General features: G+C 38.1%; 1 long non-coding RNA gene across 2 annotated transcripts in view; it reads left to right on the top strand.

The window, feature by feature from the left end:
* Positions 1–27,303, top strand: part of LOC110262249 — a 93,258-nt gene that overhangs the window by 1,310 nt on the left and 64,645 nt on the right. For both annotated transcript variants that reach the window (XR_002347083.1, XR_002347082.1), the window contains exon 2: positions 4,348–4,435. This is a non-coding gene — a long non-coding RNA (uncharacterized LOC110262249). The remainder of the gene's footprint in view (positions 1–4,347; positions 4,436–27,303) is intronic.

The raw sequence follows: 27,303 nt of genomic DNA, 5'->3' as shown, positions 1-27,303 counted from the left end.
ATACTATAAAATATTATTAATTACGCTATTGTTTAAGAGATTGAAATAAATATACATTGGTACTTTTCACCTTAGTATGGCTGCAAATAACCCCCACAACATGTGGTATAAAACAACCATGCTCACAGATTCTGTGGGTCAAGAATTCACACAGGGTACAACAGGGATGACTTTCTCTGCTCCATTATGCACAGAGCCTCAACTGTGGGGATTGGAATCATCTGAAAACTTTTCACTCTTCCTTGGTAGTTGATACTGGCTGGAGGCTGCAGGCTGGAGACCTCAATTTGATTTCATGTAGACCTCTCCATGTGGTCTCTTAGAATGGGCTGATTTGGGCCTTCTCAGACGGTGATGGCTGGGTTCCAAGGGCAAGTATCCTGGGAGAGAGAGCGCTCCAAGTGAAAGCATATTCCCTTTTATGACCTGGCCTTAGAAGTTACGTAGTATCATTTCTGCTGTATTCTATTTGTTCAGGCCATTACAGAATCTCACACACATTCCAGAGGAGGGGAAATTGAGCCTATTTCTTGATGGGGAGAGGCAGAGTCCTTAAAGATCACGTGGGACCAGAGGTATTGCTGTGGCGTTTTTGGAAAATACAAGTTGCCACAGCTGTTTACTTGGAAAGATCTGTAAATGCCTCAGGGATATAAAATAAATGAGGTGCATAATAAGTACACTGTGATCCCATTTATGGTTTTTTTAAAAAGTACAGAACAAAACCATATTTCCAGATGTACATACATTATTTAAGATACATATTTTTCAAAGAACATAGTTTCTAAGTATAACCTGGGTGTTTAGCCAAAGAAACAATGATCCATTCAAGTCATGTAGAAAAAAATGGCCAAAAGGTCCCAAGACATGCTTAATTGTAATTTTGGTTGAGAACAATATCTCTCAGTCATTAACTGTGGAATATAACCCTCTCCTTAAAAGATGTGACTCCATTGTAGTGAATGAATGGAAGCAAGTCTTCAGATTCTTTCTACACTGTAACTTGGCATTGAGCATTCTCACACTGAGGGACTAAATTGAGGTTGTTTCAGGGTTATTTTCAGAAAGGTGAGATTTTTTTAAAGACCTCCCTGAGATCGGGAACTGAGTCTTACTCATTTTGTATTCACTTATCTGACACATAAAACTGGACTTGGTATGTTTTTGGACTGAATTATGCTATTCCCTCATTCAGCAGTCTAGGATTATAATTACAAGGTAAATTCTGACCTCATGCTAATTAATAAGCCACTAAGATTTCTGATATCTAAGCACCAGTGACTTGGCTTCATATCTCAGTGTTAAAATACCATGATGACCTTCTAAGTCAGATAACTTCTCTAGGAATTCTTTCCTTATACTTATGCAATTTTTTCTTCTTTACTCATGTTCATGAGTAATATGCTGATATGATGGTGGCATTATTTTGGGCAAAGAAGTAAGATTTGTTTAATGTTTTAGCCGTATTCGCAACTCTGAAAAGACTGCTATCTCCATGAGCAATGACATCATAGGAAGGAGTGGGCTCAGAGCAGGGGAAGTGTAACCAGTGACACTCTTTTATCAGGATAGTTGGTATTTTTATTGCTTTGTATTATCCTCTATTGCAGTAGTCATTTTTCTAAACTATTGTCTTTGTTCTCTTCTGAACAATGAAAGGGCATGCCTTAATTTTTTAGAAGGAAAAACTCTTCGTTAAGTCAATTAAAATAACCAATAGCAATTTCAATATAACATCCTAAAGAAACTTCCTGAAATTAACTTAGAAGGAGAAAAGTTCCTTCTTAATTCTTTTTAATAGCTAGAGATTTTTCTTATTTATTTTTTTGTCTTTTTAGGGCTGCACCCATGGCATATGAATGTTCCCAGGCTAGGGGTCGAATCAGAGCTATAGCTGCTGGCCTATGCCACAGCCACAGCAACTCCAGATCCCAGCCTCATCTGCAACTTACATCACAGCTCATGGCACGCCAGATCCTTAACCCACTAAGCAAGGCCAGGGATCAAACCTGCGTCCTCATGGTTACTAGCCAGATTCGTTTCCACTGAGCCACAACAGGAACTCCAACTAGACATTTTTCTTTTATTGCCTAGATGTATAGGGGAGGCCTAGCTGTACTGACCTGAAAGATAACTGTGGGAATGAAGATATGGATAACAGAGACATGGTTTAAGTTCCATTAATTCAGCAGGATGATATCCTATGTACCATAGGCACACATACTGAATAATTCATCATATTTGTAGTTTTATTTTATAAGCCATGTGGTTCTTAATCCTATCTACTATACCTAAAGCTGTGAATATGAGTGTCCTTAGCTTTGTTTTATTCTAGATGAAAGAAAAGGCATACATCAAATTTGAGGACTATAGAATTTAATCAAAGGATTCATATTAGTATATTATTTTGCCACCTGTAATCCTGGAACACTTTGAGATTCCCAGGTAAAATGCTTTATTAACAGTTTGACTCTTCCCTTTAAATTTGTGGGAGTGAAGGAGTGAGTAGTAACAGTCTGTTTTTTGACCCTCTTTCCCTTTGAGAACAGTGGTTTACAGTCCTACTTCTAGGCACAGATTTTGTTTGTAGAACCGAGGCCTCAGCAAAGCATAGGGACCCAGAAAGTGCTATGGTTAAATGGGCTCCATTTCCATTACTTTCAACCTCATACTAACTTTGATAACCTGCCTGCAGACATGGACAAGCTGACTCTCATATCTCCATCTGAATTGGTGAGAAGTGCTGAGGAGAATCATATATTCCTACCTACGTATTAAAGCCCTTGAAAATTCTTGGTTTTTAATTTAGCTATGCTCTTAGCACAGCACTCTAGAATGATTTTACCTGTCTTCCCGGCTTGCTTCATCCAACAGTGACTATCCTTGACCACTACAGTGCTTGCTTCACACTCCTGATCAGCAGGGGACTAATTCCATTTTCACTAAGAAGAATGGAGTATTCCATAGGTGCACCTCCTCAACTTTCTTCCCTCTTACAAATGCATCTCTATCTGAACTTACTCTTAACCTCTTTCCCTCACTACTGTTAGTGGGAGGGAGGTGACCCGTTTCTTTAAGACTAATGCCTCCCTCCACCTATGAGCTCAATGCCATCTCTTTCCGTCTCCTTTGGGACTTGTCCCATCATTGTTTTCTCTCTCCTAAATTTTCAATAGTAATTTTGCTAGCTTTGCTTCAAAGTTTATAAATATGCTCCTTCTGGGGACCAGCTGCCATGATTTCTTCCTCTCCTTTCCATCACAGTGAAACTGCTAACCTACAATAAATAGGTCTCCACTCAGGTGCAAGTTCTCTCTTCAACAAATTGGTTGTCTTCCACCTCGGCCTTTCCACTAACACAGTTCTCATAATAACCCTATGAAATATGCAGTATGAACTTGCGGTTGGAAGCTGGACCAGGATTGGGTTGCCAGCCTGTTTTCTGCATCAATCTGGAAATGGGGCCAGGTTTACTCTTATACCAACTGGGTCTTGATATGAGAGTGAGAGTGAGATGAGCTTCTCCTCATATATATGGTTTGGGGGAGTGGGAGGCTTAAAGGAATGTCTATAATTGGGTTCAAATCCTGACTCAGCCACTTGCAAGCTGTGTGGCCTTGAACAGTTTAATGTCTCTGGACTTCAGATTCCTCCTGTTGAACATGGATAATATATGGCTTGTAGAATTTTGGAAGGATTAGATGAATTAATATATGTAAATTGTTTTAGACTAGTACTAAGCACATAGTAAGCCCTTTGTAACTTTTAGCCAGTCTCCCAACCTACTCATCCATCCTCAACACTTCTGCCGCTGCTGTCCTCATAAAATGTAAACCGATTATGTCAATCTCCTGCTTAAACTTCTTCAGTGACTCCCTATTGCCTAATGATCAAATCTAAACTTTGACCGGGTTGCTTTGGCCACAAATAACAGAAAAAAACAACTCAACTAGCTTTTAAAAAAAATAGTGAGTTAGGAGGTCCTGTTATGGCTCAGCGGTAACGAACCCAACTAGTATCCTTGAAGACTCAGGTTCAGTCCCCGGCCTTGCTCAGTGGGTTAAGGATCTGGTGGTGTTGTGAACTATGGTATAGGTTGCAGACACAGGTCAGATCCACATGGTTATGGCTGTGGCTTAGGCTGGCAGCTGCAGCTCAGATGCCACCCCTAGCCTAGGGACTTCCATATGCCATGAGTGTGGGCCTAAAAAACAAACAAACAAACAAACAAACAAACAAAAAGTGAGTTAAATCATGTGAAAGAGATCAAGGCATGGTGAAGTTTAAGTTTAGTTGGTTCAGTTATATTGAGAATCCAGGTTTTTTCCTCTCTTCTGCCATTCCTAGAGCCAGCTCCATCCTAATCCTAAAGCCAGTTTAGAAGAGACTCTTTCATTGTCCCTGGGACCAAGTCTGTGAAACTACTCCAGGAAAGGTAAGTGATTCTGTAGACTTTATTTGAATATTGCATTAAAACACAAACTGTGTGAAACAAAATGCTCGTTTTATTACTTTTTTTCTGAATGGGGAAATATAGAAATGATCGAGACACTAAAAAGCTAGATTTAGAAAGCCCAAAAATAAAGTAACGCTTAATACAGCAGTGCTCATTGGTGTGGGTAGGTCTCTAGTCCTAATATCTTTTGATTTGTTACTCATTTTAATATGTGTACAAAACTGTAAAACTTAAAATACAACCATAGTGAAGAAGTAAACAGAATATGGTCACCGAGGTATTAGTCATGTTGTAGTTATACAATGTAATGGAAATCTCGAAGTTGTCTTACAGCTGCTTCTCTGAGTTCCCAAAGGAGAAGGCTTTGAAGTTCAGGGAGAGGCTAATGGTTCCTTTGATCTTAGTCTTTTTGCACTTCAGGGAGTTTTGGAGGAGGGCAGTTTTGCTTATCATTGGACCTATTGTTAAGCAAAAGGAAAAGCAACTTCCTAGATCTCTTGATGTAGGTGGTGCAGGTGAGGGACATTCCCAGACTAGCTTTGAATTGCTGTTTTTACAGCCTATTTTAAAAGGTAATTCTGCCCAAGTTAGCCTCTCCCCTGATCCACTTCAACTAACTATACAGTTAGTTAATTGCCTCTAGCTATCCTTTTGTCTTTTCTTTCTTTCTTTTTTAATGTCATTGTATTTGTGCTTGGCATAGTAATATGTACATTAATTTACTTTCCAAGACATTTCATAAAATATCCCTTAATAAAATTATTTTCCCTTGAGAAATAAGAAAAATTTTTAACATAAGGATATTTGAGAAGTCAAATTTAAGATGATTATAATTTTATAGTGTTTTCTCATAGCATCTGCATTAAAGGTCATAGCATTATTAAATCTATTCAGTTTAAAATATATGTGTGCTATATGAAAAATATTCATTCCTATCCTTTAGTCTTAAAACACATTTTAAAACAACTGCTTATACATAAAGGAATTCATTTTATTATAGAGATCTTTTTTGATAACTCGGTGTTTTAACAAAAGTAATACATGCTTATTCTGAGAGAAATCCTGAAAACTATAGGAAAGAAAAGTATTTTATATGTGATGATCCTCAGAAATAATGACAATTTACTTTTCAATGCATTTACTTTCAGTTTTTTATTATGTAAATACAGTATATACTATGTGAATTTATTTTTATGTGGAAGAGATTAACTTATGCTGTATATATAGTTTGTAATCTTTACAAAGGAACTTATTAATAATATTGTATTATTATTTCCCCATGTCTTTAAAGATTATTTATAACTATTTTATGAATCATCATTTTATTTATTCTTTTTTAAATTTATTGTGGGTTTTTGTTTGTTTGTTTTGTTTTGTTTTGTTTTGTCTTTTCTAGGGCTGCACCCATGGCTTATGGAGGTTCCCAGGCTAGGGGTCTAATCAGAGCTGTAGCCACCAGCCTACGCCGTAGCCATAGCAACACCTGATCTGAGCCACATCTGTGACCTACAAGGCAGCTTGCAGCAAGGCAGGCCAGATCCTTAACCCACTGAGCAAGGCCAGGGTTGGAACCTGCATCCTCAGAGAGACTACATTGGATTTTTAACCCGTTGAGCCACAATGGGAACTCCTACACCTCTATTGTTGAATGAAGATATCCTTTTTTTTTTGGACCATGTCCATGGCATGCAGAAGTTCCAGAGCCAGGCATCAAACCAGAGCCACAACAGTGATAATGCTGGATCCTTAACCCATTACACCACCATGGAATTTCATATCTTTTTTTTTTTTTCTTTTTTTAAGAATTAGAGGAGTTCTGGGAGTTCCCTTTGTGGCTCAGTGGTTAACGAATCTGACTAAGAACCATGAGGTTGTGAGTTCGATCCCTGGCCTCACTCAGTGGGTTAAGGATCCCGTGTTGTGGTGAGCTGTGGTGCAGATGCAGCTCGGATCTGGTGTTGCTGTGGCTCTGGTGTAGGCCAGCAGCAACAGCTCTGATTGGACCCCTAGCCTGGGAACCTACATATGCCACAGATGTGGCTCTAAAAAGACAAAAAGACAAAAAAAAAAATTAGAAACAGTTGGTCGGTGTGTCAGAATGTTTCTTTCCTCCCTCCACCTCCCCATAAGGAGCTTGAAATTTTAATTTGAAAAATCTCTTAAAGTATATATGCACCTAAATATCTATCTGTTAAGTGAGGACAAGTTGCAAGACTAAGGTGCTGAGTGAAGAACTCCCAGCATCCCCAGGACCACCACCATCACAACATGTGTTCAGTCTTTATTTTGATATGCAGTTGCATCAATTAGAATATGTCTTTAAGGCAAGTTTTGGAGAAGTTAAATACAATTAGGCTATTTCACTTATTTATCCACTTATTCATCCATTCAGTATATATTTATTGTTCCCCAGTTAGCCATTAGAGTATCAAGGTGAACCGGGCAGACTCATCCCTGGCCGTCACAGAGCCTACAGTCCAGATGAGAAGGACAATTAAACCAGAGAATTTGATGATATACAGAAAGGGCTATGACAAGGAAAGCAGTGATTACAATAGAAGCACATAGCACATAGCAGGGTCAGCTAAGATTTCCCAGTGAAGGCAACATTTAACCAGAGACTTGAGAAATAAGCAGGGGTTAGTAGACAAAAGAGACAAGATGAGTCCAACCTAGGATAATATGAGAAGAAAAGCCCAGTGGTCAGAATGCCTGGGACGTGGAGTGGATGCTGAAGAGGAGGCTAGAGAAATAAGCCAAAGCCAGATGATAAAGGCTCTTGTCAGCCACCGTAAGGAGTTTAGGATTTATCCCCAGGGGCACTGGGAGTCTGTTGAAGTTTTGCTCTCTGAAAAGATCACTCTTGCAGCAGGCTGGAAAACTGTTGCAAGACTGCAAGCAGGAAGGTGAAAATCTGTAGTTGTCCTTATTTTCATTTAGCCATTCGTCACATTTAGCTTCTGATCTTTTTCAACCAACCTAGTATATATTTAGCACTCAATATATGGTTGTTGCTTTGTTTGCTCTTATGCGTTTGGAAGAGGAATTTATCACTTGACTCTGTATTTCTCCTCTTGCAAAGGATAGAGTGTTGAGAGAGAAAGTGTCCATCTTAAGAACCTTCCCCACTCTTTTTAGTGCTCTAAGGGCCCCCCTTCCACTTTTCTACAATGACTCAACTGGATGCTATATCCTGAAGTAGCTGCTGAAGTTCTGGTTTCCTTTACAAAAGCTTTTTGAGCTTGCAGAGAAAGCCCCAAAAATTCCTGATCTATATAAAGAGAGCAGTACTTCAGTTCTCCTGATATTAGGAACATGAGGACTTCCCCCATGATAACAGTAGTACATTATTCAACATAAAATTGTGGTAAATACAGACAAGTGAAAAATAGAGAAAAAGCTACCAAAGTGCCACCCCCAAATGACAACCACTATTAATATCTTAAGGCACTTCATTGCAGTCTTTCTTTACTTTTGGGAGAATTGCTTTTAGATCATTGTGATATATGTATTTGTATCCTGAATCTTTTAAACTTGTTATAACAAAAATTTATGTTATTTTAAATATTGCATTAAAATTTTAATTGTTGCAGAAAATTTCACTGTATGATTGTATTCTAATTCAACATGCAGCTGTGTTTAGGTTGTTACCAGTGTTTACACAACAAATAATACTATGAGGAGTAGTTTGGGCATAAAATTTGGAGGGGTACTTAAGTTTGTGCTTTTGAGATAAATTCCTAGGAGCAAACCTGATAATCCTTTTTGAAGGCTTTTAACATATACTGCCGGTTTGACTACAAAAAAAGTGCACTGGGAGTTCCTGTCGTGGCTGTGGTTAACGAATCCGACTAGGAACCATGAGGTTGTGGGTTCGATCCCTGGCCTTGCTCAGTGGGTAAGGCTCCAGCATTGCCATGAGCTGTGGTGTAGATTGCAGACACAGCTCGGATCCTACGTTGTTGTGGCTCTGGCGTAGGCTGGTGGCTACAGCTACGATTAGACCCCTAGCCTGGGAACCTCCATATACTGTGGGAGTGGCTCTAGAAAAGACAGAAAAAAAAAAAAAAGGAGTGCACCAAATTTACATTTCAACATATGAAAGTACCTATTTTAATTAGGCAACATTAAAAGGAAAACTGCTAAATTTAATACACAAGGAAAAAAAGTTTAAATAATTAAAAATGTTATTAGTGCTTTTCTATACCCATAGGCTAAATTGAGAAACTCCAAGGATATTAATTAAGCCAGACCTAATAAGTGAATTGGCCTTATTTCCCATAACTTGGTAAACTGGGTAGTTAGTGTTAAGGTTTTAGTATTCCTTGACATAATTCTAAAATTTTATTTGTTATTACCTCTGCTTACCTCTCTCTACTTTTTCTTAACTTTAGGACATCATATTTTATATGTGAATTTATAGATTTAAAGGTATAGAATATACCACAAACTACAGCACTAACATTAATTTTTCCCCCCCAGGCTAGGGGTGGAACTGGAGCTGCAGCTGCTGGCCTACACCACAGCCACAGCAATGCCAGATCCAGACCATGTCTGTGACCTACACCACAGCCACAGCAATTCCAGATCCAAGCCACATCTATGACCTACACCACAGCTCATGGCAACACTGGACCCTTAACCCACTGAGTGAGGCCAGGGATTGAACCTGCATCCTCATGGATACTAGTTGGGTTTATTACCACTGAGCCATGATGGGAACTCCCAGCACTAACATTAATTTCTGATCTATATGGTTTTGAATATAAGGCTTTGAAATTTGCTTAGCACCAAGTTAATTTTAGATTGAAAAGTTGAAAGGTAAATATTAAACTGATAAAAATCATAATGACATAACTAGAGAAGACACAAGAGGGCAATCTTGCACAATAATAAAATATGTTTGCATAAGAAAAAAATAATTCAACATATTTTTTGGAGGGGCTGTGAAACTTCCTGAGCCAGGAATGGAACCCGTGTCACAGCAGTGACCCAAACTGCTGCAATGATAGTGCCAGACCCTTAACCCCCTGTGCCACAAGAGAACTCTTAATTCAATATTTTTAATCAACTTTGATTTTTTCAAAAGACATTTAAAGTCTTATCAGTATGTATTATCTTTTTAGTAAAAGTGATACAAGTGTGGCTATGCAAGGAAATTCCATGTCAACAACTGTAAGATAAATTTTGCATGTATTTCAATTATATTTTTTAATCCTGGAAAAAAAAATGTATCTATTTTCCATTATTCAAACCATATTTCATGGTTTCAATTGATAGGAAAGCAAGGAAATAGATCTGCTATAGAAGAGACACCCCATCCAATTTTTTTCTCCTGAATTCACTATATATATATAGTGATATTTGATATATATATATATATCAAAATGGAAATTGTTTAATTTTTTCTGATTTCTTTTTCTGATTAGGAATATGTGATCCATTCAGTCTCAATAAAAGGCTACTTTTTTAAATTAAAAAAATGACTGCTAGAGGAAGGCCCATTCTAATGATTAGATCAGAAAACACATACGGTCTTTTACATCCTTTAATTTCGTGACACCTAACAGGACTATAATTTCAGTTAACTCACTAGGCCTTAAAAATTAAGGGCATGAGAAAATGAGAGCTTTAAGGTAATTTTATGCACTTTGGCAAGTTCAAATTCTCTGGGATCTTGATTTCATCTACAAAGAAATCACAGAGACAGTATCTGTGTGGCCTTACATCCCATACCCCCATGCTCCTTCTCTACTCAAACTAACTTGGAGTTTTAGGAATGCCAAACAGGATAAAAAGGAGAAAAGAATAAAAGAAATAGAAATAGGTATTTTGGGGAGTTCTCTTGTGGTGCAGCAACTCAGATCCAGTGTTGCCATGACTGTGGTGTAGGCCTGTGACTGCAGCTCCAATTTGACCCCTAGCCCGGGAACTTCCATATGCTACAGGTGTGGCCAGTAAAATTAAAAATTTTAAAAATTTTAAAGTAACATGAAGTTGTAGGAACACACAAGAAATTACTTGGACAGATTGAAATCAAGGAAGGTTTAATAGAATAGGTGCCATATGAACTAGGCTTTGACAGTCTAATGTATTTGTTTCCTACAGCTGCTATAATAAAGTTCTGCAAACTGAGTGCCTTAAAACAGCAGAAATTTATTGCCTCACAGTTCTTGAGGGTAGACATCCCAAATTAAGGTGTTGGCAGACCCATGTTGCCTCTGAAACCTGGGGGAGAACCCTTCCTTGCCTCTTCCCAGCCTTTGGTGGTGGCCAGCAATCCTTGGCATTTCCTGGTTCATGGCTGCATCAGTCCAATCTCTGCCTCTGTTGTCACCTTACCTCTTCACATTGTCTTCCCCCTGTGCCTGTCTGGGTCTGTGTCCATATTTCTTTTTATAAGGACACCATTCATATTGGATTAGGACTCACCCTAAAGACCTCATCTTAATTTAATCTGATCATCTACAAAAACTCTGTTTCCAAATAAAGTCACTTTCAGAGGCGTTTTCCTCAGTAGAGGAGAGTGAGGGGCAGTTGATGGAGGGTAGGTATCCTAGGAGAAGAGGATGAAATGAGTAAAGATTTGTCAGTAGAAAGCACAGGGCATGTTCAGAAAACATCAAGTACTTTGTCCAGTTTTTCAAGAGCATGTTGCAAGTAAGAAAACTGTGGAAGAGAGTCTTATGCCCATTCATTCTCTAGGGCACGGGCATCCACTGAAGCTTTCAATCAGAGGGTGCTTGGTTCAATTACGGGTGCCTTAAGGTGGTTGTGGTATAGCTATGCAGAGAATGAATTGGATGGGGAAATTGTAAAGGCAGGAAAACTGGAGAGCAAGTGATTGCAGCTGCTTCTGAGGAAGGCAGACAACAATGAACTTCTGAGGATAGTGGGTCCAGGCATTCGCACTCACCCTCAGACCCTCTTCAGTGAGAGTACAGAAGGGCTGCTTGCTTGTGATTTGAAAATTCCCACTATCCAGAGGGATCTCTTAGCCCCATCAGAAGAGCTGACTGGGTTGCTTTGTGGCAGTAATGTACTTTGACAAAGGTTGCACATGTTGCTTACTCTGAAAGAGGCCCCAGGGATGTTTATGACTCTCTGGAAGGCTTTTCTTTCTGCTTTTTTCTTAGCATTTTCAGACTGCTTCACCAAAACCTCTTGGACCAAAACATGAAATTTGAGAAACATCTTTTCCTTTAAGTTTTTAAGAGCTTTCCTGCACCGTTAGCTCAAAAGAGCATATAAAAGTGGGTTAATGGCTGAATGAAGCAGTGCCAGCCAGGAAGATATTGTCTGCATCTGAGGAGGAGGTGTCCATCTACTGTTTACCATTGTGCTTGCCTGCGGATATGCTTGCAATTATGTAGGGGATCCAACAACAAAAGAAAAGTCATCAGAAATAGGTGAAAGGTGCACTTGTGTTCTGGAGCAGGACTGTTGCACATTTCAAAATGTCCTGTTTTCTGCTTCATGGAGAAGAGCTGAGTATATATAAAGTATCAACTATCATCTAAGACTAAGTAGTGTTCCTATCTGCAGCTGTTTCTCTTGAGAGCCTCAAATACATTTAGAATCTTCTTGGCTCTTCTTTACAGAGAAGTCTGCACTTGGCTTCACCTTTCTCAGCAATTGACTTTCAAAGTCATGTAGCCAATTGGCTTGATCCCTAGCTACTTCTGTTGCTCAAACATAACACACTGTGCCAGCACACAGTGGCAAACAAGAAGAGCAAAACTTTATAAGCCTGATACAGGTTAGCCTGAGTGCCAGTGTTGCAAGTAGCTGGCCAATATTCAGAAGGCTACCGTCTTACAAGTAGGAAACCTTAAAAAGTCAACTTAAATTCAGATCCAAATCCCAGCCCTAATACTTGTTTTGAAGATATTCTGTATGTTGTGTCAGACACTGTACCTCTGTCTGTAGCCATTGTAGCCAATGTGTATGCTAAAAATGTTCAGTAAACCAAAAAGCTATTGCCCAGATAGAGGCAATGAAGTAGGCATTTGTAATCACCACATGACCCTGGTAGTAAGGCTGACTTAAAACACAAAAACGATGCTGAAAATGTTCCTATTAAGATTAGTGACTACTGGAGTTCCCTGGTGGTGCAGCGGGTTAATGCTCCAGCATTGCCATTGCTGTGACTGAGTTGCTGCTGTGGCACAGGTTCGATCCCTGGCCCAGGTCTTAATTGTTATACATTCTCTCAATGCAGTATTATAAATTGTAACTTCAGATGTATTCATTGCCTTCTGGAAGAGTTAGATAACAGTTTTTTTGTTTGTTTTTTTGTTTTTGTTTTTGTTTTTGTTTTGCATTTTTAGCGCCGAATCTGCTGCATGTGGAAGTTCCCAGTCTAGGAGTTGAATCAGAGCTACAGCTTCCAGCCTACACCACAGCCGCAGCAACACAGGATCTAAGACCTGTCTGCAACCTACACCACAGCTCATGGAAATGCCAGATCCTTAAGTCACTGAGTGAGACCAGGGATTGAATCTGCATCCTCATAGATACTAGTTGGATTTGTTTCTGCTGTGCCGTGATGGGAACTATGATAACAGTTTTTAAGAGAGTAATTTGACTTTGTAGAGAGTTTATTAATTTGTTCAACATTTTTAGCATCTTTCATAAGTGGGAGCGGAAGTATCCTCTAAACTATTCAATTATCTTTTAGAATAAACAAATATATGAAGACCTCAACAGCAAATGTCAGTGTAGGAAAATCTACACAAGCAATACTTTTTAAAACCAGAAATAATAACCACACTGCATTATCCTTGTATTCAAGACCATTAAGAAATAAAGATCACTCTGAAAAGCCTCTTTCCCTTAGAATATAATAACAGGAAAGAAAAGCATTCAGGACCACTCTTTTCTAGTATTGTGAGTACTCAAGAAATAAAGAAACTTATGAAGTACAGATTTTTTTTTTTTGGCTTAAACAATAGAAATTTATTTTATCAAAATTTCAGAAGCTAGAAGTCCAAGATCAAGGTGTTGACAGGGTTGGTTTCTTCTTTTTTTTAAAATTACTCAATGAATTTATTACATTTATAGTTATAAAATGATCATCACAATCCAATTTTACAGAATTTTCATCCCACACCCCCAGCACATCCCCCCACCTCCCAAACTGTCTTCTTTGGAAACCATAAGTTTTTCAAAGTCTGTGAGTCAGGATCTGTTCTGCAAAGAAGTTCATTGAGTCCTTTTTTCAGATTCCACATGTCAGTGATAGCATTTGATGCTGGTGTCTCATTGTTTGACTGCCTTCACTTAGCATGATAATTTCTAAGTCCATCCATGTTGCTAAAAATGCCATTATTTATTTCCTTTTAATGGCTGAGTAATATTCCATTATGTGTATGTACCACATCTTCTTGATCCACTCCTCTGTTGATGGACATTTAAGTTGTTTCCATGTTTGGCTATTGAAAATAGTGTTGATGAAGTATAGATTTTTTTTTTTTTTTTTTTTTTTGGTCTTTTTAGGACCGCACCTGAGGCATATAGAGGTTTCCAGGCTAGGGGTCGAATGGGAGCTGTAGTCACTGGCCTACACCACAGCCACAGCAACGCCAGATCTGAGCCATGTCTGCAACCTACACCACAGCTCATGGCAACGCCAGTTCCTTAACCCACTGAGCAAGGCCAGGGATGAACCTGCAACCTTGTTGTTCCTAGTCGGATTCGTTTCTGCTACGCCACGACAGGACTTCCAAAGTATAGATATTTTAAAGTAATAGCAACAGCTGTGGTAAGATTTGCTGAGAATAATCTCTTCATGTTTACCCCCCTTTTCCTTTATTCCTTCCTTTTTCTTTTTCTTTTCCTTTTTTTTTGGCTGTGCCAGTGGAATGTGGAAGTTCCTGATCCAGGGATCAACAGGGATCAAACCCATGCCACAACAGCGACCAGAGCCACAGCAGTGACAATATTGGATCCTTAACCCACTGCACCACAAGGGAACTCCTCCCTCTATTTCTTATGTCTATGTCTCTCTCTCTCTTTTTCTCTTTCATGTTCTTCCTTGGTTTTGGTTCTTCTCACTTTTACTTTAATCTTCCTTTGTTAAATTTTCTTTTTCTCCTTGACTTTTCTTCTCTTCCCCCATCACATTTATAAATAGTTTCATATGCAATATAATTATTAACTATTTCATTAAATTTTAAACATATATTAAGTATTATTGAATATTTTAATAAAAACTTTCCCCAAACCTACTCCTATAACAAATAAAAGAATGGAGTTCCTGTCGTGGTGCATCGGAAATGAATCCTACTAGTATTCATGAGGGTACAGGTTCGATCCCTGGCCTTGCTCAGTGGGTTCAGGATCTGGCATTGCCATGAGCTGTGGTGTAAGTCACAGATGCAGCTCGGATCCGGCGTTGCTATGGCTGTGGTGTAGGCTGGCAGTGGTAGTTCTAATTGGACCCTTAGCCTGGGAACCTCCATATATGCCACAGGTGTGACCCTAAAAAGCAAAAAAAAAAAAAAAAAAAGAAAAGAAAAAGAATAACACTCATCAAGAAATGTATTTGTTTTCTTCTTCCTTTTTCTCATTTTACAAATGACTCCACCGTTCTTATTCAAATACCAGATAGTAACAATAAAAAATATGAAATTACTATTTAATCAAAATCGGGAGTTCCCGTCATGGTGCAGTGGTTAACGAATCCGACTAGGAACAATGAGGTTGCGGGTTCGGTCCCTGCCCTTGCTCAGTGTGTTAATGATCCAGCGTTGCCGTGAGCTGTGGTGTAGGTCACAGACAGGGCTCGGATCCCAAGTTGCTATGGCTCTGGCGTAGGCCGGTGGCTGCAGCTCCGATTAGACCCCTAGCCTGGGAACCTCCATATGCCGCGGGAGCGGCCCAAGAAACGGCAAAAAAAAAAAAAAAAAAGACTATTTAATCAAAATCCATTCTAATGAGAACTTAAATCATATAGATAGCTTCAGTAATATTGTTTCTCTTACTTCTATATTACCAATGGTAGCACAGCTGGCAAAATATATTTGTCACCCTTTGTTCATAAAAAATATGGACATGGTAGAATAAAAATACTTGATGACAGGAAATACAACAATCACAAGAAAATTTCCTAGAAAAAAATGGTGCATACAGATCAAAGCATTTGAGATACTAGCAAAGCATGGTAACTTCAAAGGTTGTTCTCTGCACAGCTGTGAATCTGCTTTAGGTATAAAACTTGCAAGAACTTGAACATCCTAAAAACATTCCAGATTAACTTCCCAGTTTGACAGAAAGCAATTAAAGGCCCTGAAAGAGAGGATAGTTTGAAACCTAAAACCCAGAAATTCATTTTAAGACATTCCTTTCTTGGGGACTCTTAGATAAAAGCATGACTGGTCACTTCTAACATTTTTATTCAGGAACTGAGTTTAATTAACTAGTAATGTTCAAATGAAAGAAGAATGGAGATGTAGATGGATTCTAATTTGAGAATGCATTAAATGCCAAAGATTATACCAGTAATACCTGATATTCTTTCATTTAGCATTTATTGCATAGATGCACCATGTCTTCATCTCTTTCATTATTTTTGATCAAGTGGCATCAAGGCTGCTTCATTACCATCTTTCCTCTAACTATTCATCTTCTCAGACTTCTTCAGTATGCCCCAGGATGACACATTTGTTACAAATAGAGTGGGGTACAGATGAAGTATTGTTCAGTATAGGTATTTCAACATAAGCACAATATAATTTTGTACTGAAGCGGAATGAATGTTGATCCCCTTTGTGCATTCGATCATTTTCTTTCTTCTTTTCCTTTGCCTCTGTGATGCCATTTTTCTTCTACAAACCCTGGAATTTATTATTCATGCTACGCCCAACATGTACCTACTAAGATTTGCAAGCTTCTTTTTCAGTATGGATCCCTTCCCTGCCAAATGTAGTTTTGGTTTTATGTACATTGACGCTTTCTTCTCCTTGCTCCACCACAATGCAGCCCCTCAATTGTCCAACAAAAATTCATCAGTGAAGCAAATTATCCTCATGCCTTTATCCATAAGCACCAAGTATCTATTCCTGTTGCTTTTTTAGGACTTGTTGAGACCTTCTTCCATGCTGAGAAAACTTTAGAAGAGCAGAGCCATGTTCTGCCCACCTGAACATAAGAAAAAAGTGAAGCAAGGCCACCCTAAGAACAGAGTTCCAGCCTTCTCAGCTCACTCCAGCTGAGAGGATCCATCACCGTGTTTAAAATTCTCCCTTTGGGTTTGCAAGCAAATCCAGAACAGATTACATGTCCTATTTTCATGTGAATGTTTAATCCTCACAATACCCAAGAAAGGGAAAGTAAAGGTGTAATCAGTCAGAATCCCCTTCCAGGGAGAAGTGAATCATAGGAGGAAGATGAGATTTAAGGTGTGTTCCAGCATTACAAATCACTATCTAAGGCATCAATATTTGAGACTATGCTTAAAGTGTTTCTCATCAGAGAAAAAGAATTATGAATTGGGGCGAGGGGAGACAATGACAGTACTTACCTGTAGGGTTATAATAAGGATTAAATGAGGTAATGCTCATAATGCACTTAACATAGTACTTGGGCTAGTACTCAAAGATGCTAGTTGTTACTAGTATTCACTCTTAGTGTGTTGTCCATTAAGCTGTACTTCCTCATAGATCCTTTAGTATTAAGTAATACAAATAGCACATAAAACTAGGCAGTGTTATAAGTATTTAAAGTAAATAAGAAACGATTTTCAAAAAGTGTGAATTTTTTTCCACTCGAATTTATTATGGGTTTTTCCAAACACTGGTATTTCATGAAGAAAATAGGATGTCACTTTTAGGAACCTATTTTTTTATGTTACATTATTCTCAATAATGTACTGTCTTGATCTTGAGTCAAAGTTTTGGAACAGAAGATTCAAAAAATACTACATTATTCATAATGTTTCCACTTTTTCCTTTTATCTCACTCCTTTAATGTGAAACCAGATAAGTGGTGTCCTATTTTTCCATTCTGATAATGCTGAGGAATCTCAGGAATCAATTAAATCCAACAAGGCACATTTGTGATATCTGCTTGCCCTGACAACTGGCAGCTGTGATACTCTTCCCTTTGGACACATATTTTTTTTCTTTTTCTTTTTTTTTTTCTTTCTATTAATTAGTGTGGCCTAAGACTATATGAGTCTAATTTAATTTTTTTGTCTTTTTTTTTTTTTTAGGGCCACACCCAAGGCATATGGAGGTTCCCAGGTTAGGGGTCAAATGGGAGCTGTAGCCGCCAGCCTACACCACAACCACAGCAACTTGGGATCTGAGCTGCATCTGCAACCTACACCACAGCTCGCAGCAACGCCAGATCCTTAACCCACTAAGCGAGATCAGGGATCGAACCAGCGTCCTCATGGATGCTAGTCAGGTTTGTTAACCACCTAGCCACGATGGGAACTCCCTGAATCTAATTTTAAATATAATTTTCTCATATCTTTTTGGGGTTTCTTAAAAAACAAAGTAGAGGCAGTCTAACACGTTGTGGTGTGAGTATAAGTTGATACAGCATACTTGGAGGTCAATTTAACAATTTTTTTATAACTTCAAATGTTTATACTCTCCATTCTTGCAGTTTTACTTCTAAGGATTTCCCCCTACAGAAATATTTGCATAAGAACACAAAAACATATGTACTAAGATGTTCATTTCAGCACTGTTTACAGTGGAATAACACTGTCCTCAACTCAAGTCCATCAGTAAAGGGGGTGGCTAAGTAAAATATGGGGCATTCAGATGTAGAATATTACACATTTAAAAAGATGAAACTAAATATGCATGAAAAATATGGACGAATAGCCACAAAATCACTGAGTGGTTATTTCCCTAATAGAGGTGTCACGGAGGATCTTTACTATTTTCTTCATTACATATTTTACTAACACTGAAATTTTCGAAATAAGAATAAATTGCTTTTGTTAGTAGGAATACACAGACTTTTAAATATATAATACATACATATAAAAACTCAAAGGAACATGCCAGGCAAACTACAGTGTTTGGCAGCCTACCTCCCAACTTCAAGTCAAGAGTGCTCTCACTCTTTTTTTTTTTTACATCACTTATAGTTGTGTAGAAGCCTCCTGTGTCATCAATGTGTCTATCTATGAAGGGGAGGGAATAATTAGATTTGGTCAACTCTTTGTTATTTTTAAATTTAGCGTTCTTTAGCACCCTAGGATTCTTCCTTCCTCCGCCGCTACTGGCCCCCTTCCTAATGAGTCATTCCCTGACCGCCACCTGCTGGACATCCTTGAACATTCTATGTTGAATGAGCTTGTTCTCTTGAGGCAGATCTAATTGAAAATTAGTGACTGCCTATAGTACTGCGCTGAAAAGAGTTCCGAGGGCAGATCTGGGACCAAGGGTCATGATCCGGTAGAGATGCTGGTCATGATGGAGGGTATTACCATGCATGTGTCTTGTGTTTGCTAACTCAGACCATGAATATCATGATGACATCATCCCCAGAGCTACCAGCATATTCTCAGCTTTTCTCCAGGATTAAGGACTCAGGACATTAAGAAGTCTGAAAACTGGCAAAACAAAAAGCAAACCACCAACACATAAAGCCCTTATGTTCAGAGTAATCATTTGCGTCACTGTTCTATCCGGTCTCTCCATTGGCTTTGAAAAGTATATAGAAGGATTATCAATTGTCCCAAATTGTCCTACTCCTATTGAATGGTTCATTTTTCCCTTGAGTGTTAAGAATTTTTATAATCTTATTTTCTGCATTATCGCAATGTTTTAGAGTAATAGAACTGTAGGTCTATTTCATTATTTTGCCGCTATTGAGCATAACTATACTCAAACAGGCCTGTTTTTATTCTTTTATCTCCAGGAGGCTCTATAGCTTTACAATTCAGCATCCTATCTTTCTTCTGTCATATATAGATCTACTAAATTACTTAATATTACCTTATTTTAAAGTCCATCATACATCCTATTAAAGTTATAGTACTCCAAATTTCACGTTTGTATTTTATCTTCTTTTCAGTTAACAATCAATGTTGCATTGAATCTGGCTAATGATAAATATTGTCCTTTTAAAGATTCCTGAAAATGTGAATATTATTTTCCCAAGTTCATAACCAATGGAAATATCTTTGAAAATCATGAGTAAATGCACTACAAGAATTTATTATAAAAATCATAGAAGGAAAAGGATCAGGGGTTACACAGCTGATTGCTGAGTCTGGGTTCTTTCTGTATTGAACATTTTTCTTCGTATACAGCCATTGAACTTTAAGAGGACCACAAGTTTACAAAGAAGAGGATATAATTTAATAACAATTCAAGCATTCCTTTTCTTTCTTATTTTTTGTTTTGGGTATATTGAAAGAGAAGAATGGAGCATCTCACTTTACATTCAGAGTGACAAATAATTCTTTTAATAGTTTAGTCCGAAGCACACCTACCTCCTGGGAGAGCTATACTTGGCTTCAAATTTCATTTTCTTTTTTTTTTTTTTTTCTGCTTTTTAGGGCCGACCCATAGCACATCGAGGTTCCCAGGCTAGGGGTCCAATCGGAGCTACAGCTGCTGGCCTATGCCACAGCAACGCCAGATCTGAGCCATGTCTGTGACCTAAACGACAGCTCACAGCAACGCTGGATCCTTAACCCACCTGAGCGAGGCCAGGGGTGGAACCCACAACCTCATGTTTCCTAGTCAGATTCATTTCCGCTGTACCATGACAGGAACTCCAGCTTCAAATTTCTTAATAGGAAATTACAAGTCTGATTCCTACATGGCCTGTTTTAGGTTGAGCTGGATTAATGAAAGACAAAACTTTTCCGAACTTCACTTTACCTGGTCTGAGTCAGAGCAGAGCTGAATCCAAGGATTCTAGGGCATAAAGACAGGATGTTTTGGGTAGAACAAAGTGCTGCTAGTTTAAAGAACTGGTAAGTTTACCAGATCCTAACCAATTAATTCCTAGCCCATTTAATTTCTAATTAATTAATCCGTAATTCCAACCCAATTCTTCATTCTTGGAGACCAAAAAATCTTTTATAAATCAAAGATGACTTGATATCTGCTAATGAAGAAATGTAAAAATATCATCTCCTTTAAAATTCACTTCACACACAGGACTAGATTCTGCAAAATGCCAAATATCCTACGAATTGGGAACATTAATCTGATATTTTGCTTAAATATTACTCCAAGCCCAATGGAACCTTAAGATATACAAATTTTCTCTATTGTACACATGTAAAATACATACGCACAAAAATATTTTTAAAAAATTCTACTAAAGCTGAAATTGCAAGATATTTCTTAGCTGACTTAAGTAAAATTATCCTTAATATTTTCACACATCTCCAAAGGAAATCCTTTTTCAAAAAGCTAATCCCCCCCCCTTTTTTTTCAGCTGCACCTGTGGCACACAAAAGTTACCAGCCCAGGGACTGAACCCAAGCCACAGGAGTGACAATGCCAGGTCCTTAATCGCCAGACCACCAGGGAATTCTAGCTAATCCCATTTATGTCTGTAGGAACAAAATATAAAATACCCAGACCTGAGATGTCATAAATCATGAGTTGTTATTTCCTAGGAATCTAAAGCTCAAACCACAAGGTTGGTGCACAAATCCCTGGATTTTTTTGCCTTTCTTCAAAACTCAAAACTTCCCTGTGAAATAATTTCTAAAACAAGCTGAGAAGTGTGAGCTCGAATGTGCTGTCACACTTGTTACACTGAGGCCAGTAGTGTTAGATATATTCTGGCGTAAGGAGGAATAGGAACTGTATTCTTCAGATTTCTATGAGACAACTGTCCAGATTACTGCAAATTAAAAAAAATTAACATATAATTCATATACCATAAAATACCCCCATTTAACATATACAATTTAGTAGCTTTTTGGATATTCACAGTTGTGCAACCATTACCACTATCTAATTTAGAATATTTCATTCCTCCTCAAAAGAAATCTTGTGCCATTGGCAATTACTGTCCCTTTGCCTCAGCCCATGGCGACCATTAATCTGATTTCTGTCTCTATAGATTTGCCCATTCTGGACATTTCATATAAATGAAATCATGCGGTATATGACCATTGGTTTCTGGCTTATTTTACTTAACATAATGGTTTCAAGTTTTATCTATATTGTAGGAGTATCTGTACTTTATAATTTTTTATAGCTAAATTTCATTGTATGGATGAACATACCATATTGTGTTTATCTATTCATTAACTGATGATCATTTAGATTGTTTCCACCTCTTGGCTATGTGACTAGTACTGCTGTGAATATTCAAGTACAAACATTTATTTGAGTATTTGCTGTTAATTCTTTTGTGAATATACCTGGAAGTGGTATAGTAAGTTTAACTTTTTGCGGAACTGTTGAACTGTTTTCCACAGCAGCTGCACCATTTTACATTTTACATACTAGCAATGTATGAGGACCACAAGCTCGCCACATTCTTGCCAACACTGTCAAGACTGTCTGTCTTTTTGATTACAGCTATCCTAGTGGGTGGGAAGTAATATCTCTTTGTGGTTCTGATTTTCATATTCCTCATGACTAATGATGTTGAGCATCCTTTCCTTGTGCTAATTGGCCATTTGTATATCTTTTTTGGAGAAATGTCTATCCAAATCCTTTGCCCATTTTTTCTTTTTACTCGGGTTCCTTGTATTTTTATCATTTTAATTTCATTTTTGTGAGTTTGTCCAAGAGCCAGGCCCACACATCATCACCACACATCATCAATATTTAAGAATAAAGGAAACTATTATCAGATTTGAATGGGGGAAAAAATCCAAATTTTCTTTTCTTTCATCATAGGAAAACATATACTTTCTGGATTTCCTTTCTAAACATACAATAATGAGGGAGTTCCTGTCATGGCTCAGTGGAAACGAATCTGACTAGCATCCATGAGGACACAGGTTCGATCCCTGGATCTTGCTCAGTGGGTTAAGGATCCAGCGTTGCCGTCAGCTGTGGTGTAGATCGAAAGCGTGACTCAGATACATCATTGCTATGGTAGGCCAGAGGCTACAGCTCCAATTTGACCCCTATCCTAGGAATTTCCATATGCCTCGGGTAAGGCCCTAGAAAAGGCAAAAAACCTGAAAAACCAAAAAACAAAACATAGTAAAATGACTAAATTTTTAATATTTTTATATGAGTTAAAATATTTAGAAAGTACAATTTTATGTGTAATATGTGAGTTAATAATATGTACCTTACAGGGTTGTTGTAAGAACCAAATAGAATATAAATGGAATCATATAATATGTGGCTTTTGGAGTCTGTATTATTTTATTTAGGTCGCCACTATATCCCAAGAACTTAGCATAGTGTATGGTATATAATAGGCACTTAATAACAGAATGAATTTGTAAAGTACTTAGTCGAGTTCTACAAGCACATCAATAAATATGAGTTCCTCCCCTTCTTCTCCAGGAAACTTGGAGGAAAGAATAAGCACACTACTAGAGCCCCTTGAACTACCTAGATTGTGGTACATTATGAGCTGAGTCACTTGCCACCTAATTACCACTGTATGGTTTAAAGCATGTGAATGTGGAACCCCACCTGCCATCAGTGAAAAATGAATATGTTGGTTGGATTTCCCCGGTGAATCAGTGGGTTAAGGATCTGGCAATGTCACTGCTGTGACTTGGGTCCCTAGCTTGGAACTTATGCATGCTGCAGGCATGGCCGTGATACTGAATCACTTGTCAATGCATTTTCTGACTTAAGTGTCAGTGAACTAGACCCCCAGTGAGGAGGTGCCCATGTCATCACAGCATCTTAAATGGAGAATGAAGAAGCTAGCATGCCAGGCAACTCAAGACACTGAGGTGGCTTAAAGACAGAGATGTTGTTTGTTTTTTGGAATTGGTTGCATCTACGTAATTATGACAATTACTATCATAATCGATATCTTATAATCGATAGTTTGATTGAGAATTGATATTTCAGCTAACGTGTCTCCCTATCCCCCACCCCCACATAACTAGTTTTATCCTCTAGAAATATGAAGAGACTATTGCATAAGTTAGGAAAATATATTGCTGACCTTCTAATATTATTAATATCAATGCACGCAGTCCAACACAACTAAAAAATTCTCTTTACACATCTTTATAAACAGTATGTGACTCTGGACCTGAGAAAGAAATCTATTTATTGAAAACTGGAAATGTCATTCTCTGTAATATGTAATTGCCTGTTAGGATCATGGCAGTTTTACCTGGAAAGTAGAAATGACTTACACATTTTAAATCAACACAATATAAATAGCTGAAAGCACAGATTAAAAATAGTTTTTCATATTTATAAAAAATAAATATTTTCATTTTAAAAAGTACTTTGATAATCAACAAACTTCACATTGCACTTTTTAAAAGAAGATCTAATGTTTAAAAAAGAAGTATTTAACATTGCCGAATACTTACAATAATAATCTTCAAAACAAATGGCAATTTAATTTTTAAAGCTAAAAGACATGAGGAAAGCATCATGAATCTATAAATCTCTCTTAGTCGCAAACCTAAAATGTAGTTAATTTCTTTTCTTGGGGACACACCAGGCAGAACTGAAAGACAAAGTTACTCTGGTAAATTTTTTTTTATGGGTCAATGAATTCATTACAGTTATAGTTGTACAATGATCATCACCATCCAATTTCATAGGATTTCCATCCCACACCCCCTAGTGCATCCCCCCACCCCGCAAACTGTCTCCTTTGGAAACCATAAGTTTTTCAAAGTCTGTGAGTCTGTATCTGTTCTTCAAAGAAGTTCACTGAGTCCTTTTTTCAGATTCCACATGTCAGTGATAGCATTTGATATTGGCATCTCATTGTCTGACTGCCTTCACTTAGTATGATAATTTCTATGTCCACCCATGTTGCTAAAAATGCCGTTATTTCTTTCCTTTTAATGGCTGAATAATGTTCCATTGTGTATATTTACCACACCTTCTTTATCTACTCTTCTGTTGATGGACATTTAGGTTGTTTCCACGTCTTGGCTGTTGAAAAGAGTGCTGCAATGAACATTGGAGTACGTGTCTTTTCAAGTCATGGTTTTCTCTGGATAGATGCTGGATCAAATGGTAGTTCTATTTTTAGTTTTCTGAGGAATCTCCATACTGTGTTTCCACAGTGGTTGCACCAATTTACAATCCCACCAACACCGTAATAGGGTTCCTTTTTCTCCACACCCACTCCAGCACTTATTGTTTGTAGACTTTTTGATGATGATCGTTCTGGCTGGTGTAAGGTGTTACCTCATAGTGGTTTTGATGTGCATTTCTCTAATAATGAGTGATGTTGAACATCTTTTCATGTGTTTTTTTTTTTTTTTTTGGCCATCTGTATGTCTTCTTTGGAGACTTGTCTGTTTAGATCTTCTGCCCATTTTTGATGGGTTTTTGTTTTTTGGTATGGGCTGCAGAACGTGTTTATAAATTTTGGAGATGAATCCCTTGTCAGTCGATTCATTTGCAAAGATTTCCTCCCATTTTATGGGTTGTCTTTTCGGTTTGTTTAGGGTTTCCTTTGCTGTGCAGAAACTTTTAAGTTTGAGTAGGTCCCATTTGTTTATTTTTGTTTTTATTGTCAATACTCTAAGAGGAAGATCTGAGAAGATGTTGCTGTGGTTTATGTTGGAAAGTGTTTGGCCTATGTTTTCCTCTAAGAGTTTTATAGTCTCTTGTTTTATATCTAGGTCTTTAATCCATTTTGAGTTTATTTTTGTGTATGGTGTTAGGGGGTGTTCTAATTTCATTTTTTCCATGTGGCTGTCCAGTTTTCCCAGCACCACTTATTGAACAGCTGTCTTTCTCCATTGTATATTCTTGCCTCCTTTGTCATAGATGAGTTGGCTGTAGGTGTGTGGGTTTCATTCTGGGCTTTCTATCCTGTTCCACTGATCTATATTTCTGTCTTTGTGCCAATACCACATGGTTTTGATGACTGTAGCTTTGTAGTATAGTCTAAAGTCAGGGAGCCTGATTCCTCCAGCTCCATTTTTCTTTTTAAGGATGTCTTTGGCTATTCTGGTTTTTTTGTGCCTCCAAACAAACTTTAAAATACTTTGTTCTAGTTCTGTGAAAAATGTCCTTGGTAATTTGATAGGGATTGCATTGAATCTGTAGATTGCCTTGGGTAGTATAGTCATTTTGATAATATTAACTCTTCCAATCCACGAGCATGGTATATCTTTCCATCTATTTGTGTCATCTTTGATTTATTTCATCAGTGTCTTATAGTTTTCAGACTACAGGTCTTTTGTCTCTTTAGTTAGGTTTACTCCTAGGTATTTTATTCTTTTGGATGTGATGGTAAACGAGATTGCTTCCCTAATTTCTCCTTCTGATCTTTCATTGTAAGTATATAGAAATGCCATCAATTTCTGTGTATTAATTCTGTATCCTGTGACTTTGCCAAATTTATGGATGATCTCTAACAGTTTTCTGGTAGAGTCTTTAGGCTTCTCTAGGTATAGTATCATGTCATTTACAAATAGTGATAGTTTTACTTCTTCCTTTCCAATTTGGATTCCTTTTATTTCTTTTTCTTCTCTAATTGCCATGGCTAGGACTTCCAAAACTATGTTGAAGAGTAGTGGCAAGAGCAGACATCCTTGTCTTGTTCCTGATCTCAGAGGGAATTCCTTCAGCTTTTCACCATTGAGAATGATGTTCACTGTGGGTTTGTCATTTATGGCCTTTATTATGTTGAGGTAGGTTCCCTCTATGCCCATTTTCTGAAGGGTTTTTATCAGGAATGGGTGTTGGATTTTGTCAAAGGCTTTTTCTGCCTCTATTGAGAGGATCATATGGGTTTTGTGTGTGTGTGTGTGTGTGTCTTTTTTTTGTCTTTTTGCCTTTTGTTGTTGTTGTTGTTGCTATCTCTTGGGCCGCTTCTGCGGTATATGGAGGTTCCCAGGCTAGGGGTTGAATCGGAGCTGTAGCCACCGGCCTACGCCAGAGCCGCAGCAACACGGGATCCGAGCCGCGTCTGCAACCTACACCACAGCTCACGGCAACGCCGGATCGTTAACCCACTGAGCAAGGGCAGGGACCGAACCCGCGACCTCATGGTTCCTAGTCGGATTCGCCAACCACTGCGCCACGACGGGAACTCCTCATATGGTTTTTATTCTTCAGTTTGTTAATGTAGTGTATCACACTGATGGATTTGCTGGTATTGAAGAACCCTTGCATCCCTGGGATAAATCCCACTTGATCATGATGTACAGTCCTTTTAATATATTGTTGGATTTGGTTTGCTAGTATTTTGTTGAGGACTTTTGCATCGATGTTCATCGGTGAAATTGGCCTGTAATTTTCTTTTTTTATGGTATCTTTTTCTGGTTTTGGTATCAGGGTGATGGTGGCCTCATAGAATGAGTTTGGGAGTGTCCCTTCCTCTGCAATTTTTTGAAATAGTTTCAGAAGGATAGGTGTTAGCTCTTCTCTAAATGTTTGATAGAATTCACCTGTGAAGCCACCTGGTCCTGGACTTTTGTTTGTTGGAAGTTTTGGGTTTTTTTGTTTTTTGTTTTTTGTCTTTTCTAGGGCCTCAGCTGTGGCATATGGAGGTTCCCAGGCTAGGGGTTGAATCAGAGCTGTAGCTGCCGGCCTACACCGCAGCCACAGTAATATCAGATCTGAGCTGTGTCTGCAACCTACAGTACAGCTCACAGCAACACCAGATCCTTAACCCACTGAGCGAGGCCAGGGATTGAACCCACAACCTCATGGTTCCTATTCAGATTCATTAACCACAAGCCATCATGGGAACTCCTGTCGGAAGTTTTTTAATCACAG

This window comes from Sus scrofa, chromosome 1 (assembly GCF_000003025.6).
Source record: "Sus scrofa isolate TJ Tabasco breed Duroc chromosome 1, Sscrofa11.1, whole genome shotgun sequence".
Classification (NCBI taxonomy): Eukaryota; Metazoa; Chordata; class Mammalia; order Artiodactyla; family Suidae; genus Sus; species Sus scrofa.
Note: the sequence above shows the minus strand (reverse complement) of the source record. Positions and strands in the feature narration are given on the sequence as shown.